The 17,396-nt window shown below is 38.0% G+C and overlaps 1 protein-coding gene across 4 annotated transcripts in view; it reads left to right on the forward strand.

Annotated features, from left to right (window-relative positions):
- The first annotated feature begins 939 nt into the window (after window positions 1-939).
- The window catches only part of BTBD7 (BTB domain containing 7), a 353,483-nt gene continuing 337,026 nt past the window's right edge, over window positions 940-17,396 (forward strand). Inside the window, exon 1 of one of the 4 annotated variants that reach the window (XM_069208226.1) lies at window positions 940-1,126. The gene's annotated coding sequence lies outside the window, so the exon portion shown is untranslated. Of the gene's footprint in view, window positions 1,127-1,363; window positions 1,499-17,396 lie in introns of those variants that run through there. The other 3 variants (XM_069208224.1, XM_069208223.1, XM_069208225.1) reach the window with 3 other exon arrangements.

Consider the following 17,396-nt stretch of genomic DNA (forward strand, 5'->3'; position numbering starts at 1 on the left):
GGTCTTGTAATAAAATAGGGAGTCTCCAGCCTGAACCGGATCTATGGGCCTGTATTGTCTGTCATATTTGCAGCTGAATGTCACTCATAAGCGCACTGAAACCATGGAAATGTCACACATATGCAATCTGGAAATTGGCAGCTATGGAAAGTTCACGAGAAAATGAGATAACAGGTAACAATCTGTCAGCTATCTGTGTGTTGTGATGTAGGGGGAGATGCGCTGAGATCTAGGTAAGGCGGTCAGTTTTTGGTTGGTATCTTGAAAGAAATTAAACGCGTTTAGACCTCTCACCACCTGTTAAATGTTTTTCTAGTTACAGATTGTTAACCTAAGTGATAGGTAAGTGCGACTATCCCTAGAGGGCACTCCCTGATGCATTCTACGATAAATATGAATAACTGAATAAATAAGAGGAAAAGTAAAACAGAATGGTGGCAATTCAAGGGATATCGATGAGTTCTGCGCCATTTTAGACTTGTGCAGTAGTCCCAACAAGAAGACAGCGAATCTCGAACCATGCAACCCTACAGAACAATATTGCGGATATAATTCAACTAATTATGATTTTTCGAAGTATACTCACAAAACAATTGTAAATAGCAGTACTCCAACGCAACCAGTGCATAAAATGGTTAACATTTAATACCAGTTGTTAAAACATAAAATAAACACATTCGTTTATTTTGGAATAATCTGATATCAGGGCATTCTAACACTGTATATACTTTGTTATGCAGTATTAAATCAGACGACCTGCGTACAAGCACATCAGTAAAATTCGAACGATCAAGAAGGGTCCTTTTTCTCTTTTCACACTGGTATTTCCGTCAATATGCAAAGGTTGTCGCGCGCGCGACAAACCCCGATTGCGCGTTCATTTACTCTGTGCACGCGCTCGTTTCTCTCTGGGGCGTGCGCTCTTGGAATCAACGACGTCGAACGTCAAAAAAAAAAGCCCCACAGGGGGAAGGGAAGTAAGAGGGAAAATGGCGGAGGGTGGAAGCGGGTTGAGGTAGGGGTATGGGCATCTTCCTGATCGGACTAGACACCTACGGGCTGCGACCGAGGAAGAGAAAGGCAATGTGATACAACCAGGGACGCAGAAGGAGCTTGTCGGCCTGAGGTGAGACGCTCCTAGGAAGGGGTGTGTGAGCTGTGTTTTGGGGAATTCTTGGACGATGGGGGAGGGATTAGATATATTGTTACTCAGTTCACCGCAAATCGAAGAATGGAGGCATATTGCATATGTGGAAACTTTCAATTTATTTTAAGCTGCATCCTTCTCCTTACGACCACTTGGCATTGTATATCCCCCATAGTTGAGGAGTGATCCTTAGGATCCCCAGGTTGGGAGATTAGGATCACTGGCGTTCGGAGTCAGGTTTTAGGAGGAACGGTCTCGGGGTTCCAGGTGAATGGGTGCTGAGTTTAGGGTGTTCGGGAGTGTTGTGACTCGGAGAGGGAAATGACGAAGGGAAGAACGTTTGGCTTGCAGGTAAAGGTGAATCAATGGTGGGCGGAAGAGTGTTAGGGAATCAAGGTTAAGATGCGCGGTTCCCACGATCAGGCTTTATTTGAGGGGGTGGAAAAGTATTACATTTTTAGGTGAGGGAGTGGAGTAATGGTAGTGAACATTAAAGAGGTGGTATTTGGGATCCAGCAGGGAGGTGAGGAAAACGGTAACGGGCCATTCAGACTAGCGGGTGGCAATGTTTGGGGGTCTTTTTCTGTGTTCATTCACATTTCTGTCACCAAGCAAAGGTTGCCACTTTTATGGTCGGGATGAGTTTGGGACCTTATTGAAGAAGTTAAGACTTGAAGCGCGGGTGAGTGTCCTGGCCGATCATAGGATAACTGGTGTTATTGTGCATGTGAGGAGACAGAGGAGTGGCAATTTAATGTCTAGATTTGTACAATGGAGGTGTGTTCAGATCCGGGTAAAGGTCGGAGGAGTGTTGGGTGTTAGATGACGGGGTTGGGGCCAAGAAGGAGAGTGTTGTGTTAGTTGTTTGGATTTATATTAAGGGCTAAATTAATTAAGGTGACTGTGGTTGCATGTTTTCGGTATCTAACTGGGGGAAGATAGTGAAGCAGTGTTAAGGATGTAGAAAAGGGAATTGTGATGCATCTGTGTCATGTTGTCTGAGACTACGCTGATGGTGTTGAGGCGAAGGTGTGTGAAGCCGTCTCTGACGTCAGACAGGTGTGTAGGAGTAGTTGGTGTTGGAGTGGTGTGGTCGTAGTAATAAGGATGGAGGAGTGTTGCGCGCTAGCTGGACGAAGAGGCGTTCAAGAATTCGTGATAACGTTTTTTCAGTAGAGAAGAGTTGCAGATCAGGGTTACGGAAGGGTAAAATAATGTTTCTGTTTCCGAATGGTTGTGGATAGGTCACTGATGAATTTAGAGAAATTTTTGGTGCCTGAGGAGGTTTTTGAGGTACTGCAGTGAGGGAACACAGAGCAGAAGACCAGTTGAGGGAGGGCTTATTAAGGGCGAAAGTGTTAGTGGTCTATGATTGGTCGATGGAGGCTCCAGGTGATCACTGTTTTGGCTACAGTGGAAAAGTTGATCATCCCCATGAAACAAAATTTAAGCTCCAGCGGATCAAAGCGAATGTTGCCGGTTCTCCCAAGGAGTTTTTCAGTTGACGAAAGTAGTATTCTTTGTTTCTAAAATAGTTTATGAATTGTGGTTTGAGATTCAGTGATTTGGCGTGTTAGTGGCCTGGTTGCAGGAAGTAAATGTCTTCAGGGTGATACATTGGGTGGGTTTACTTGTAAGCCGAACGCAGCATTATTCAGTATTTCCATATTTAGGGTGAATCCGTTTTACAGGAACAATATCAGCAACATCTGTGCATTGAAGCCGATGCCAGTGTTTTTAAAAGTGCTTTATTTTCTATCATTGCCGATTTAAGGAACAGCTATGTGAATTTTGCTAAAGCCCAAATAAGGGACCTACATGGTTTGAAGTAGATTCTTGAGTTGGCCTACGTGGGTGATAAGCGTTTTGTGACGTATCCGGTATAGCGAATCTAACAAAATAATTACTTTTCCAAAAAGCCTGTCCCTTCCAGAACCGGAATAGTTGTGTAAATTTGCATATTTATTTTCCATACAGTCATTTACGGTAATTTGCCTGACAAACAGTGTGATTAGATTGTTGTACACATTTGGAAACTAAGAAATACATATACTAGGTTTTAGCAAAGAACCCAACTCCTCTTGTTAGTAGTGTAAGGCACAGACTCTTGAGGTAATCCACCCACTTTAATTGCTCTTGCTAAAACTGAGTACAATTGTTTGTGCCACTTTTTCCTCCGGCGCATAGATACGAATGAGGCTGCGTGCAAATCTTAAATGGTGCTATCTGTTAGGGAGACAAAACGGCATAAAATTGTCTGGTTAATATTCCTTTATAATTTCAACATTTACCATGGTTTTAACACTGCATTTTAGGTGCCTCTGTCAGTTGTGTTATAGATGCAAATAAATTGACTCAGACTATGTTAAATCGTGATTCAGTCCCATTTTTGTAGATTAGGTTATAGAACTGCTAACTGCAAAATGTGCCAGTGTTGTCTTTTACAATCGCTCTATTAAATACATTACAGAATACGGCCAGTCTTTATATAATTACCACCCTCTCTTAATTAAGAAACGTTTTATCACTTGTAAATCTCAGCGTTGTGGTGTTAATAATCTTTTATTGTATCTTCTACTGTTTTCAAATATGTGAATGTTTGACATTATCAAGCCTTACTAGGCTAAAATTTAACAAGTAGCGTGAAAACCAGTACTAATCGTGTGATGCAAAAATGTGAAAACAAACTGCAAAGTGCTTCTTAACTATCCGAGCGAGTGCAGAAAGTGGTTGTAAGCCCTTTTTGTGCCAATATTTAGCACACTGCAGATTTATCCCTGAACGCTAATTTTGTGGGCTCATGTTTTGTGCTCACAGTCCACGACTGATAAAACAGTGCAAAACTAGACCAAGCGTTGTCAAAGCAAACAGGCCTAGCTTTAAAGCGCCAATACAAATGAACAGAGGTATTCTCAAATGCTGGCTACGTTTGTTTCAAGCACTAATGCAGTTTATCTCATTGAGGCCTGAACTATTGGTTTTGCCAGTGGTGTACCAAAAATTATTCCTTTCTGTTGAGAAAGTGTAGAAGAGATAAAGAATTAAAGATGACAAACTGCTTGATGATCGACTATAGTTTTCATTTGTAAAAAATGTCCCTCCAGGCTTACAGTGGAAGCAGTTCCTGGAAGGTTAAAAAGGTAAAGTGTGTGACTAAAAGAATACGTCGAGAATAATCTTACTCTGGGTGGACCCACACAGACCACTTTATGTATATATTAAATCATTTGTAATAATACGTCTAAAGATAGGTGCACTGTGAAGCCAGACCATTAAAATATGGTGAACACTAGTGCAAAAATGTTTTTATACACTTGACATAACACAAATACCCGGTGCCAATTGTATTTTCTCTCAGTTACTTTTGGCACTAGCTTCTAACAGAGAACCTGAACATAAACTAGTTTTTTTCTTGTCAACAGAGAATTTGGGAGGATAATTGTCGAATGCAGAACAAAATCCTACTCATCCTCTGTAACTCATCTGATATAATAGAATTTTCCCAAGATTTGCCTATCACAAAAACGTTCTCTTTCTTCTAGTTTGGAAGCCTGCTGAAGTGCTTAAGACAGCAAAGTAAATCAATTCAAATTTTATTTTAGACGCTTATTGCCAAGCACCGTTATTATAGTGACACTTCCTGGGAGGCAGTTGTGCTTTCAGCTTCGTTTGATCAATCTGCAAATATGCTTTTTACATTTCTCGGTTTATTAAAAAAAAGTTTGTTATATTTTCATTGTGGAATCCTTTTCAGATAATGTATCTAACCCTCACATTTTCAAATAACATTGTTGAGATAGTTGTCAATCTGTGCACTCTACCTTGTAATTCCATTGTAACGCTTTCCAGGTTACTTACTGGTAATCCTCATTAATTTGAGTCCTTTCTCCCACAAATTACTAGGTACATTAACTATAATCTTAACTCATGTAGTAAGTACTGTGCTGAAGAAAATGCACACTTCAGTAACTTTGTCTTCCAGGGGTTTGTTTTTGTCCTTGGATTACTAGGGGATTTCATATTCATTAGGACCATCACATTTCAAGATTTACAAAGACTAGCCGTCAATAAGGTATTTACCTGCTTTTCTCAGTAGAATGGATGCCACTGTGACGTTTTATGCTTTCCTTTTTTGTCGCTTGGGTAGGAGTTGTTTTAGATGACATTTAAAACTTTGAGTGTTGATCAGCCTTACGTCCTCGGGAAAATAGACTGATTGTTTAGTTCTTGCTACTCTTGGTGATTGGCCATCATTTCTGAACCTGCACCATTGTGGTATGAACAGTTTTTGTTGGCACTGGTGCACAGAAGTGTGTCAAGGTGGTGGAACAAGGAAGGGCCTGATAAGTAGTTGAGAGCCTTTTCATTGATAGCTTTCCACATTAGGGAGTTGACCTGGGGTTATTTCTTGTGCTCCATAGATAGCCAAGATAGTTCTGATCTGAAGGTGGCTACATCCCCATTCTTCCACAGGCAAAAAAATTATGTGGTGCCTTTTTTTGTCCTTGCTAGAATTTCTGGGTGGCTTTTGTGAGGAACTTAGTACATCGCCAAATAGTATTGATTTGTTGTTTGTAGCGATGGATAGAAGTAGGTTGCAGATCTTTTTTTAGAGAGGATATAGGTGAATGATGGATGATTTGTTTAATTGAAAAATTACTAAGGATTCTTTTCGCACTACTACTACTGGTTTTGGTAGTTGTCTGAAATGGATGGGCTAACGGTCTCTTGGAGTGATGCTTAGTTTTGTATTCCTTCATCATCATGATCTGTTTTTATCACTATTTATTCTGTTATTAAGCTGCATCCAAAGTTTAGAGATTTGTCTTGAGGTCTTTCCAGAGAGTCCAGTGAGTCCCCTAGTGTTTGATGTGGTTAGGTACCACAGCTCATGCCAGGAACACTAAACAAATCCAAAAGATGTACATCTCAATGTAGGTTTTTGGAAGTGATTTTTTTTAAATTATTATTATTATTTTCCTGGTAAACATTGTTTTTTTATTTTTTTATTTATTTTTTAACTGAACTTGTGTAATAGGATGATACTTTGTGAAGTGTGTGTGTGTGTGTAATATATATATATATTCACTTTATAAAAAACAAAGTTTACAGGGACGTTTTAGATAGGATCTGTATTTCCTCGCACAAAACCATAGGAATTCAGTAGTTATGGTTAACTCACGTAACTTTAACTCGCGCCCCCGCCATGCATGGTTTCCCCATCAATAATTTTGTTGCAGTAATAATATTAATGATGCCATAGAAGGTTGCCTTACATCTATTGTTCTGCTCCAAAACAAAGTACATGTCGGGTCTGACAAGGTAGCACTGTAGTAGTACGAGTTACCAACACCAGTTATGGCTTCTGGAGACTGATCGGCATTCACTAGTGGCCTAGATTTTTGGCCTTTATAAAGCATATCACGGTCTCTGCTACTACATTGTTACCTTATCAGACTTGGTGTATATTTCATTTTGAAACTGAACACCCCCCATCATTTCACCTGGTTACCAAATACAGCTAATGACCCAGTTTCAGGTTAGTCAAACTAGGTGTCTCTTCCCCCCTCCTCCCTGTCTCTCTCAGCAACATTGCATAATAATGTTTTCTCCATTTACCCAACATCTTAAACTTCATTTTTCTTTTCCCCGTATGAGTCAATTTCATAGACATTGTTAATGTGAAAAGACTGGGCCAACAGAACTTTCTGTAGCTCTTGGTTTACACCTCATAAGTACTAGATCCATCCCCTAGATTGACCAAAACAAACAGAAGCAAATCAAGTTTGCGATGCCCACAGCTGAAAAACTATCTTCCCTTATTCATTGAACTATGCAGAGTTTCCAGTGGTCATTGTTCTTTATTTCCCTTTAAGGCAATTGTAAGACAGCTCTGAGTTCAGGGATGTTTGTTCATGACTGCAGAATATAGTGACACAAATGAATGTAGCTTACTCTGAAATTATTCTGATTATGCCCTTCTTTGCCATAAGTTTCTTTTATAGCATCCTTTCATATTGGTCTTTCTGGGCTATTAGACAACTTGCTGCAGCTAATTCTGTCATTGTATATTTCCTTCTGTAGGTTTTTTATGAGGCAAATAATTTAAAATAAAAAGAAAACGGTGGTTTATCTTGCATTTATGTATTTTTTTAAATTAGGGTGTATTCTGTATGGCAAGGTTTTAGATGCTTGTATGATGTGTTATCTACAGATTTGTGTTTGTAGGTTCTGGATTATTACAGTAGAGAAATGCGCTTAGTGTCCCGGGACTGATTTCGGTGCTGGGGAATGCCAGTTTAAAAAGAAGCGATTTCAGAACAGTTAAAGCTGATATGCTGGGTTTTGATCACAGAAGTGAGTCTGGGATGTTGATATTTGATTCCCTAAATTTCCTCATGGTGCTTTCAGTTAAATTTTTGTTGGAGTATCCTTATTACATTTCCAAACTCGAGGGAATTATAGGAACTTTAATGGGGTACCAATTCTGCATTTATTACCTTTTTATTGATTTTCCTCAGTAGTTTGAATCTGTTTCTATGATGGTAGTTGGTGGAGTTTATTCGAGATTGGCTTGGCCAGTTGCTTTATTTAGATTCAAACTGGTTCTCGTTCCTTGACTTTGTTGCAGAGAGCCAGAACCTCAGTTTTGTGACTTCTGCCCTTGTAAATTCCATGTAGTTTCACCTGGGGTATTCTTTTTCGTAACATGGATTGATAAATGGGATTCTCTGATATAGCTGCGATTTGAGGTGTGAAGCAGTGTTCTCTAAATAATTAGGTAACCCACTCACTCAATTTTTTTTGGGGTTCTATTTTTAACATGATGTTGATTCCAGGTTATGTGGAAGTTGCACTATTCTGGATCAGACACGAGATTATGAGGATCTCTCGGCCTTTGAGCTGATGAATTTCTTCTTAAAATGGTTAATGGATGAGTAAGAAATTGTTCAGTGATTATGAATTATCGTTCAGTCTCATCTGGTTATTTGCGAATCAATAAAATTGAAGGCAAAATACTCAGTGATAATTTACATCAATGTTTACATCTAGATGTTGGAAAAACGGGCATGTGGTGAGACCTTCTGGGTGCTTTGAGGGAGGTTCTTTTTGTTGACTTTTTTTGTTTTTATTTGTTCCAGTTAATAATAATAATTATAATAAACAGTCAGAAGTTAAGTGACCTTAATTAAGAACAGCCGCTAAATATTAAGTTTGATAGGAAAAATGTTTATACGTGCTAAAATAAAATTAATAGAACTAAGGAGACATTTTATGTTCGAAGATGTTGGTAATGTTGATTTGAACAGCAGCATTAGTTTAGCAAAGAGACATAGAAGCTGGGTGAACACTGAAGGCACTTTCAGACTGTAATGCATGTGAGTTTAAAAATGTCAACATGTTGAAGGAAGAAGCTGCGTGCTATAGTGAGTAAGGGAGACTACTCTTGCAGAGCTTTCCTGCATCACCATCCTGCATGGTGATGAAAAAGAAAGAAGTAAAGCAAGGAAGAGCAGTAACAATTAGAGGAATAAAGAAGGTCCATAAAGAAGTTATAAAGTAAACAAGATTGGAGGAAAATTATCCCATATGACCAATCAAAAGAATATCCTGCAGAAAAAGCAGCTAATCCGAATAAGGCTGCTACTGTGGACTCAGTTTTACTTAGTGATGACAAGAACTAGGTGGAAAAATTGAAAGTGAAGACAGAGATCACACAATTTTGGCACTACAAAACCTATATGAAATTATTTAGAGTTCAGGAGTAGGGTATTTTCAGTCTTTCTTGTTAAGTGGTTACTGAACTGAAGGATTAGAATTTTGCAAAAGACTCCTGAGTGCACACTGTCTCATTTCAAAGGAATGCTGAAGGCAATAGGCCCAGATCACTATTCATCTTCTTTTGGAACATCCGTATTAATTTTTCTAAGGAGTCATTCATGATATCAAGACCTTGCAGACCACGAAATGACCGATCACTAATGACCGATATTGGCTCTAGAGCCATAATTTTCCCACAAGAACCTTGTAAACTAAATAAGTAGGATACTCGGGTTGATAGGACAGTGTAATGCTTAGTCTAAAATAATTTGAGGTCGCTGCAGTGTGTGCATAAAGGTATTGGGGTGGGCCAGCCACAACACGAAAGGAAGCATATGGCTAGCTGACAAAATTGATGTTTGGTAATCAATGCAGTCAACATGGCACAAAGAGGCAGGTAGATTCTTTGGAGTGGATAGTGCTCAGAAAGGCACAGCTCATTGTAGTTTGTAGGAAAAATAAAGTTTGTCATGGAGATAAAAATGGCAAGTAGAGTTAATGTATCAATCTTTTGGTGGTGGTTTGTTTATTTTTTTTATTTTTTTTGGTCCACCTTAACAGTGCAGCTGTTGCCAGACCTTATGTGATAAACAAAAAATGAGATTTCACAGCTGTATGGTGAGTGCGGCTTAAGTTCCATCCACATGTTGGTTTTCCAAAGTACAGGATTTGGTTCGACCAAAGCTGTGTGCTTTCATTGAAAAGAGAGCTTGTTTTGCACTTTTTGGCTTGGGGCAAAGCCTATACTCGGTACAGCAGGATTTAGTAGGTTATGATGGCAGGCCAATTTACCATGACTAGAGGCTTGATCTGTTTATTATGAAATGTTACAATAAAGATAGTAGGCCTGACATATGTATTGTGAAAAACATGTATCAACATCAATCTAATAAAGCGTGAATGTTGTAACTTTATATGTAAGCATGCAGAGCGGGAGTTTGTTCCATGGAGTGTCAGATTACTGTAGTAGGCAAGGGTTTTGGTGTTGCTTACCCCTTGTGACAAACTGAGGATATAGAAGATTGTTCTTGGAGAATTCGTTTTAACTCCTTTTAGGAGAGATGTTTTTTTGTTTAGTCAACTGCATTTTTGTACACCTTTGTAATCTTATGACTGTGTGCCAGATGGTTACCTTGTGCGAAAGCTTATGCTAACAAAGTAGGTCTAAATTGGTTATGATGACAAGCTTTAGGCTTGATTTGTCAACTGGGAAAAGTTATGTTTGAGGCTGTGGATTTGATCTGCTTATTTTGAAAAGTTGCAACAGGCAGTAGGCCTTTTTTCTTTTTTGTGAAAAGCATGTGTAAAAGTTAGTAGGTCTTAAACTATGGGCGTTTTTGTCACATTGTGTTGCAGAATATAGTTTGGTAGTTTGATACATTCAATCTTTTTTATTGTCATAGAAGGCAAGGATTTAGGTGTTGTATATTCACTCTGATAAACCTTGAGGGATTTTCTTGTGGTGCTTCTTATTAGGCTCTAGTAAAAAGGGATTATGTGTTGCTTTTGGCAATCTGTGTTAGTCTGCATAGGTGTGCTTGTATAGCGGTATGAATGATGGTTGCCATGTTTAACGTGCACATGAATACGTCTGTATTAGTTATGGTGTCAAGGCAATCGTAAAGGCCAAAGGCTATTGGCCTTCTTGGTTCTTTGGTAAAAGGTATGTCAGAGTACAAAAGTTTGATCAGTTTATTAAGAAATGTAATGACGAAACCAGTAAGCTTAGCTTGCATGTTGTGAAAAGCATGGGTTACAGGTAGGTGTCTTTTAAGGATAATTGTTTTTGCTAAATTGTGTAGACAGGTACTTTGGTAAACTGTGAGATTACATGAACCTAAGTTGGTAATGGTGCTGGTTTGCCTTCGACAAACCATGTGTGTAAAAGATTTCCCTTGTGAGAATCCTTGTTAGACCCTTGTATGAGAAATGGTATGTTGCTTTGCTCACTGTATCCCATGTGGTTGCTTTGTGGGAACACTTTAGGTCAATACAGTTGGCATGAATTATTATTTTGACTTGCCAGTACTAAGAGCTATAGGCCTGACTTGTTCATTAGGAAATTGTTACAGATGTCATAGGTCTGATATGTTCCTTATGAAAAGTTACGAGGAAGCAGTTGGCCTGATCTATTTACTGTATAACACATGTTCAAGCCAGCAGATCGTTAAGTTTGAATTGTTTCTGCACTGTATTTAATCTGGCAGTCAGGTATTTTGTTAGAAGAATCTCACAGACTACCTTTTTTGTAGGTAAGGAGTTTGATTATGGTTAACCCCTTTAACAGATCCTATGGTTAGGAGACTTGCACTTTCATTTTCATAATATTTACTAGAATCTCTTCGGAAAGTCTGACCGGCTTAGCCGTTTCTGTCAGAATCTTGTAATAAAAAAAGAAACATTATATCCATATAGTTATAGAGCGGGCCTTTGGATCATACTTCTCCTGTCATTGGCCTGTGTGTCATGAATTGAAACAGAGCATAACTAATTCTCAGTGTACTGCATGGGGTTATCATGGAGGAGTTCACATCAGTCATTAGTTCTCGTGGCCTGTGATTGACCGCATTTTCTGATCACACATGCACACCAACCTGATGATGAATTCACTTCTGTGTAGGTGATGGTTAGCTAGTTCTTTAGTTTGAAATTTTCTCCTTTTTATAGTTGCCTGTTCAGTTCTTGCTTCTCTACTTTTTGGTTTAATCCCTAGGTAGGGCTAATGGGCTGTTTGCTTGCCGTTCATTTCATTTGCAGTGCATCACATTGTGCTTGGCCACTCTCTAAGTCAGCATTTATTATGGAATGCCGTTGTCCTTAGTGTAATATGATATTACCTCTCCAAGATGGACAACATATCGCTTCTAAACATGGCAGCAATGCTGGCAATTTTAAAACATTGATAGGCTATGTACAATGCCACTGGAAGCTGAAGAGCCACTGCAAAGTTTATTTATTTTTTTCCACCCATATGCAGACTCCAGATTTTTTTTATTTGTGGTTATTTACTGTGTTGTTTTTTTTTTTAAATAATTTATCTGGGACATGTTGAGTTTGAGTATCTTTTATTAATAGTGTCGGGGTGAAAGGAGGAATGAGTCAATGGATGGGCGACTCAATGCATGAGTGCAAAGATGAATGTGAGAGTGCCTGAACCCATCAGTGACACAAAAGGCACATATCACAATCCAGACCTATTAGCATTGTCGGTGCTTGATACTCATTGGTTTCCTCACAGTTAATTTGTGTTTGGTGATGTGAATTAAACACTAAGCCACTTTAAGAGTTCAAAGGTACAAATATTGAGAGAGACACCTCGTTTAATCTTATTGCAGAAGATTCCTCTAAATGTCATTGAGTAAACAAGCATTATCTAGGGTAAGTGATTTATCGTGTCAAATTTTACTAAATAATCAGTGACATCTACAGTAATTTGAGTGTTTTTTTTTATTTATTTTTTTTATGAGTAGACTGCTCTGTGATTTATAGGAAATTAGAAATTGATGTAGCCTGGTAAATAATTTCCCAGTTTCATTTGGGAGGGTGTTAAGTATTTCTGTGGCGATCATCACTGCAAAACAAGTAGTCTTTCAATCGGGTGGGTCATGGTTATTGTCAAAGAAAACTCCAGTTGCATGAGGATGGACTTCTCATTGGCAGCGCTATTATCAGTGGACTGGAATGAGAATTTAACAAGCGTGCACACTTTTGTCGACATTTCAATGCGTAGCTCTGTGGAATCATAACTTGGGCAATGTATTTGAAATTCAGCAAAGGCATTTCAAGGTTCTCTCGTTTTCCAGTTGGTGTTACTAGATGGTGAGTTCTGGTAGCTAGCTTAAGAGTTTGTTATTGCAACATGGAATTAAAATATTAAAGCTCTTAAATTCAGCCTCTGTGTTGGATGACCTTGCTATTCTAGCCTCCAGTCCAGAGGCATTAGTATTCGGCTGCATCTCAGTCACAAATGTAGCCAACTGTTAGGATATGCCTTCCACCTGATGAAAAAGAAACTCCGTATACTGAACTGGTACGTCAGCTATTTGGTGGATGGAATATCTGGTGTTTGGATGTAAGTTTGCCACATTAATTGGAGGAAGCTTTGTAGCTGATCTGTCTGGATACTAGGAAAATATTGACTATGTTTTAGATTTGAAACTTTCCCATAGCGTCATATAGTAGATAAACTTTTTTAAAAAATTCATACATCTTTCTATTTTTTTTCCTGTATTTCCCATGTGAATTTTTTTTTTTTTGTAATATTAAAGCAAAATGTATTCATATAGGAACTTCAGAATGTTTCTCTTCTTAAAGTCCAGAATGGCTTTCAAAAAAAGTCTTGTCCTGCCTTCTGTCTAATTCTGCATAGCTTGTTGCATTGTACTAAGCCTGTGGTTGCTTCTTCTAAATGTGTTGAATGTATCTTCTCAATTTCTGAGGGATTATAATTCCCTAAAGCAAGTACCAGTTTTCGGTGGATTGTTAATTCACCGAAATGTGACAAGAAAATTTGCCTCAAGAAGATTGAAGACCCTGGTCTAGTGTGATACATTGTAAGATTATTGTGAAGCAAGACTCATCACAAAAATTCATCCAATTGTAGATGAGGGAATATCTCCTTATATATCGTCACATCCTTACGCAACACTAAGTGTATATATTATTTCATCAACCACATCTTCTTTTAACATTGATAGTTTTATTAGTTCACTTGTGAATATTTATATGTAACTCCATGTGCAGTGAAAATTGCCATAGTTAACGCGTTCCGTCCCAAAGGACGTCTTCAGGGCTAAAAACATTCCAATATAAATAACCATAAGTTAATAAGGAAAAAACTATACAGAGAAAAAATAATTAAACATTAAAATAATTGCATAAATACATATATAATTAATCCAATATTTGACAAATTCTCATGCCGCCTATATGTTGATTTACAAAGTCCATGTGCGATTATTAGCATTCTCTATTTTAACCCAAAATACGAATGGAGAAACAAAAACATACAATTTAATTGATCTTCCGTAGAATTTCAGTTCTAAGGATGTGAAGATATATAAGGAGATCTTCCCTCTTCTACAATTGGATGAATTTTTGTGCTGAGTATTGCTTCACAATTATAGCACCGTGAGTTTTGGTGATTGAGGATTAGGTGGCTGGTCTTCTGGACTCGCACACAATTTGTCCATAGTAATTGACTTATGTCACTCACATGACTGAAGGGAAAGGTGCAGCTATATATGCCTCGGCCCCAGAGCTGTCTGTATAGAACATTGTAAGATTATGACTGTTTCCATAATCACCAATGAACCACCATCCTGAAATAAATCTTCTTGATGCTGTTCCCATGGTTAACATGCAACATGTTTTCACAGTATATAGAAAGCTTTTATTGGGTCTGAGTTTTTTTTTTTTTTTTTTTTTTAATCTACCCCAAGGTTGGATTCAGAATTGCTTAGATATTTGTCTTTTTGTTTTCTTTTCGTTACCATATGTATCACAGCACTGAGCCGGGCATTTTCTAGGACACCGTATGTGTTACTTTTCGAACTACACCATGTTAGAATTTAAATCTTTTTTAAAGTGTTTGTGTATGTTTGTGTGTGTATGTATATATATATATATATATATATATATATATATATATATATATATTTTTTTTTATGAGGGTTGCGTGACCACAAGATCCCTTTAAAGTGGCTGTTGCATTCTCTTGGTGTTTACCATTCCGTTAATGGGTCTCGGATACCAATAGCTTGAGTGTCAACGGCTGGATGTGGTTATTGCTCTACTGTTTTTAACCTCTGGAAGACAGTGTTGCCTATACTTGTTTTGTGTTGCAGTGCAATTATCTGCAGAAAAGAGTTCCCACATTTGATGAGAAAAGTCTTACAGCAGAGAATGCCTCCAAACCAAGACTTATTGGCTTTGCTTGTTATCTCCCCTGCCTCCCACCCCTCTGCTCCATGTTGTTTCCTACTCCTTGGCTTTGCTTTAATTTTTATGACTTCCTCCCTACATTCCAGTCCGTTGCTCCCCATGCCTGCTCTGTTGCTTCCTTTGCACCCGATCTATCATTACTCCCCCCTCCTCCTGTGATAATTAAAAAAGAACCAATATTGAAGTCCTAGTGGCTATCCTTTAACAGCGGGCCACACTACTTTTACGAAAGGACGTATGTGTGTCTGTGTGTGTGTGTATGTGTGTATATATATATATGTGTGTTTAATCTTAAAAGAAAAAAAAAGGCATACACTGACTTTCTCTAGTAGCCATATGTTTGCAATAACATTCAATATATTTTTTTAAATAGCCCTCACATGTAACACAAATAGGATAGTACACGTTTTCTAGCAAGCAGGTATACCTAGAGCAGTTATAGAAATCCTTTTCAGTTTTAAAACACATCACAGGAAAATGAGATTCCTATCGGCACAAAAGTATAGTTGGCCTTGAATTACTGTACACATAGGCTATCGTGTAAACACAAGAACAATAATGAAAAAAATATTGGTAAAGTAAGATATTGCCCCTCCTGGCTTTCCGATGCACTTTTTAAAACTGATGTGCCTATGTGGTTGGTCAAAATGCCATCATCACTCCACGCAAAAGAAGCAGTGGCTGAAGTGGGGTTTTCCATGCTGTATATTATAGTGAGCAGTAGCAAAATGCAAATGACAGTTAAACAGGTCAATGGTTGAAGGCGGCTGACCTCACGCTCCTTTTTATTATATATTTATGTACGTATAATTGATTTTTTTTTTATTGTATTTTTTTTTTTTTTTACACTAGACTGTTGAGACATCTAAAACTGTCTGTCACGCCTTAAAACAAATCTCTACTGTCCTTGATGTGGTTAGTTACCATAAGGTGTAAGATTTTGAAGCTAATTAGTTGAGTAGTTATGAATGGGCAAGCACACATGATCTCTTAAAGGAATTCCACTTCATATCAGTGTACTCTTTTGTCCTAATATCTGTGCTAATGGTCTGGAAAGCAAAATGTTGTCTCGCTAATTCACAAGGGGAAGGTTATACATTTAAGTGCATGAAATTTGTCTGATTTCCCCAACAACCCACTTGTCTTAAACCGACACTTATTCTTGTTATAACTGTTTGCTTCTGCATTGTTTTAAAATTACATGTGCTAATTGCGTACAGAGTTATAAGAATTTGTTTATATTTTAGTTTTGTTTTAGCCTTTTCTTATCTGTTATACTGGCTCAGTAAATGAGCTTGATATCTCATTTATCACCCTCGGTTGTCACCTCATACGTTAATCTAAAAAAGGATATAATCAACACCTTCAGAAACATGTAATGATAAATTATTCATTAAGCATTTTCCTGCCTTAATTGCAGTGGTTGTTTCCTGTAACGGAACCTATGATAGCTTTCGTCTGTGAAAGCAAAAATGCTTCCAGAAGCTTGCTAACCTAGCTTTGGTAGAGATTACTGTTGGTCAACAAGCCCAAGTGTTCATTTTTATGTAAGGTATTGTTCTTCATTTTAATTGCCGCAGCCCGGCCGGTTTAGATTTTTGCAAAATCGTTTCTGAAACAGTTCTTAACTACTTTTTGATAATAAAGTAATTATGGAGTGAAAGTCTTGCCTGTGTTAGTTAATGAATTTGTACAGCGGGGAAGCTTTCAATGAGCTACTAGAGTAGCAGGCAATAGAAACCCCAAGTACATTAGAGCCTTTTTTGGTGACTTCATGAAATCATCTGCAGAATTCCATCCAGAGTCCAGCACCCACTTCACCGTTTTTCCTTAAACTGCCTCACTATGTATGTATTTATTTTGAATATCTCTACTGTTTTAGGATGTGCTTGATGCAATACTCTCTAGGCAATTAATATTTCTGAACACTGATTTCTTTAATTACAAGCTCATTGTCCAGCGGTCATAATTTCTCCAACTGTAAAGTTTCCAGGAGCTGCAATGGCGGAGTAATTGGGGGTGGGCATAATAATTAGCCTAATTCCATAATTTCCACATGATTACACAAGACGTCTTGTAACTATGCTTGAAGAGTAATTCGGCCCTTAGCTAATTTTTTTTTTGTGCGCAAAAATGCCTTTGTGTCCAAAAGGGATGCAAGGATGCATGTTGTGCTTCAAAAATAGCAGTGAATGCAAAATGACACACAAAGCAGTGTAAGCAGGCGCTTGCTAAATAAATGTTTCTGTGCTTATTTCTCCCCTCAAATTACTCTTAATTATGGGTAATCTCATAATTATTTGTAGTCCATATCAAGGAATAATGTGCGTTTTCTCCGATTACTCCTGTGTATTTAAAATTACTCGTAGGCCTAGCTATAGTGTTTTGTTACTTTTAATGAGGCTGACATGACCAAATAGTAAGTTTTAAACTTTGCAGTTTCCCGTGGCTTTGGTATTATTTTTACGGGCGAGCACAAAATGCT

This window comes from Pleurodeles waltl, chromosome 9 (genome assembly GCF_031143425.1).
Source record: "Pleurodeles waltl isolate 20211129_DDA chromosome 9, aPleWal1.hap1.20221129, whole genome shotgun sequence".
NCBI classification, from domain to species: Eukaryota; Metazoa; Chordata; class Amphibia; order Caudata; family Salamandridae; genus Pleurodeles; species Pleurodeles waltl.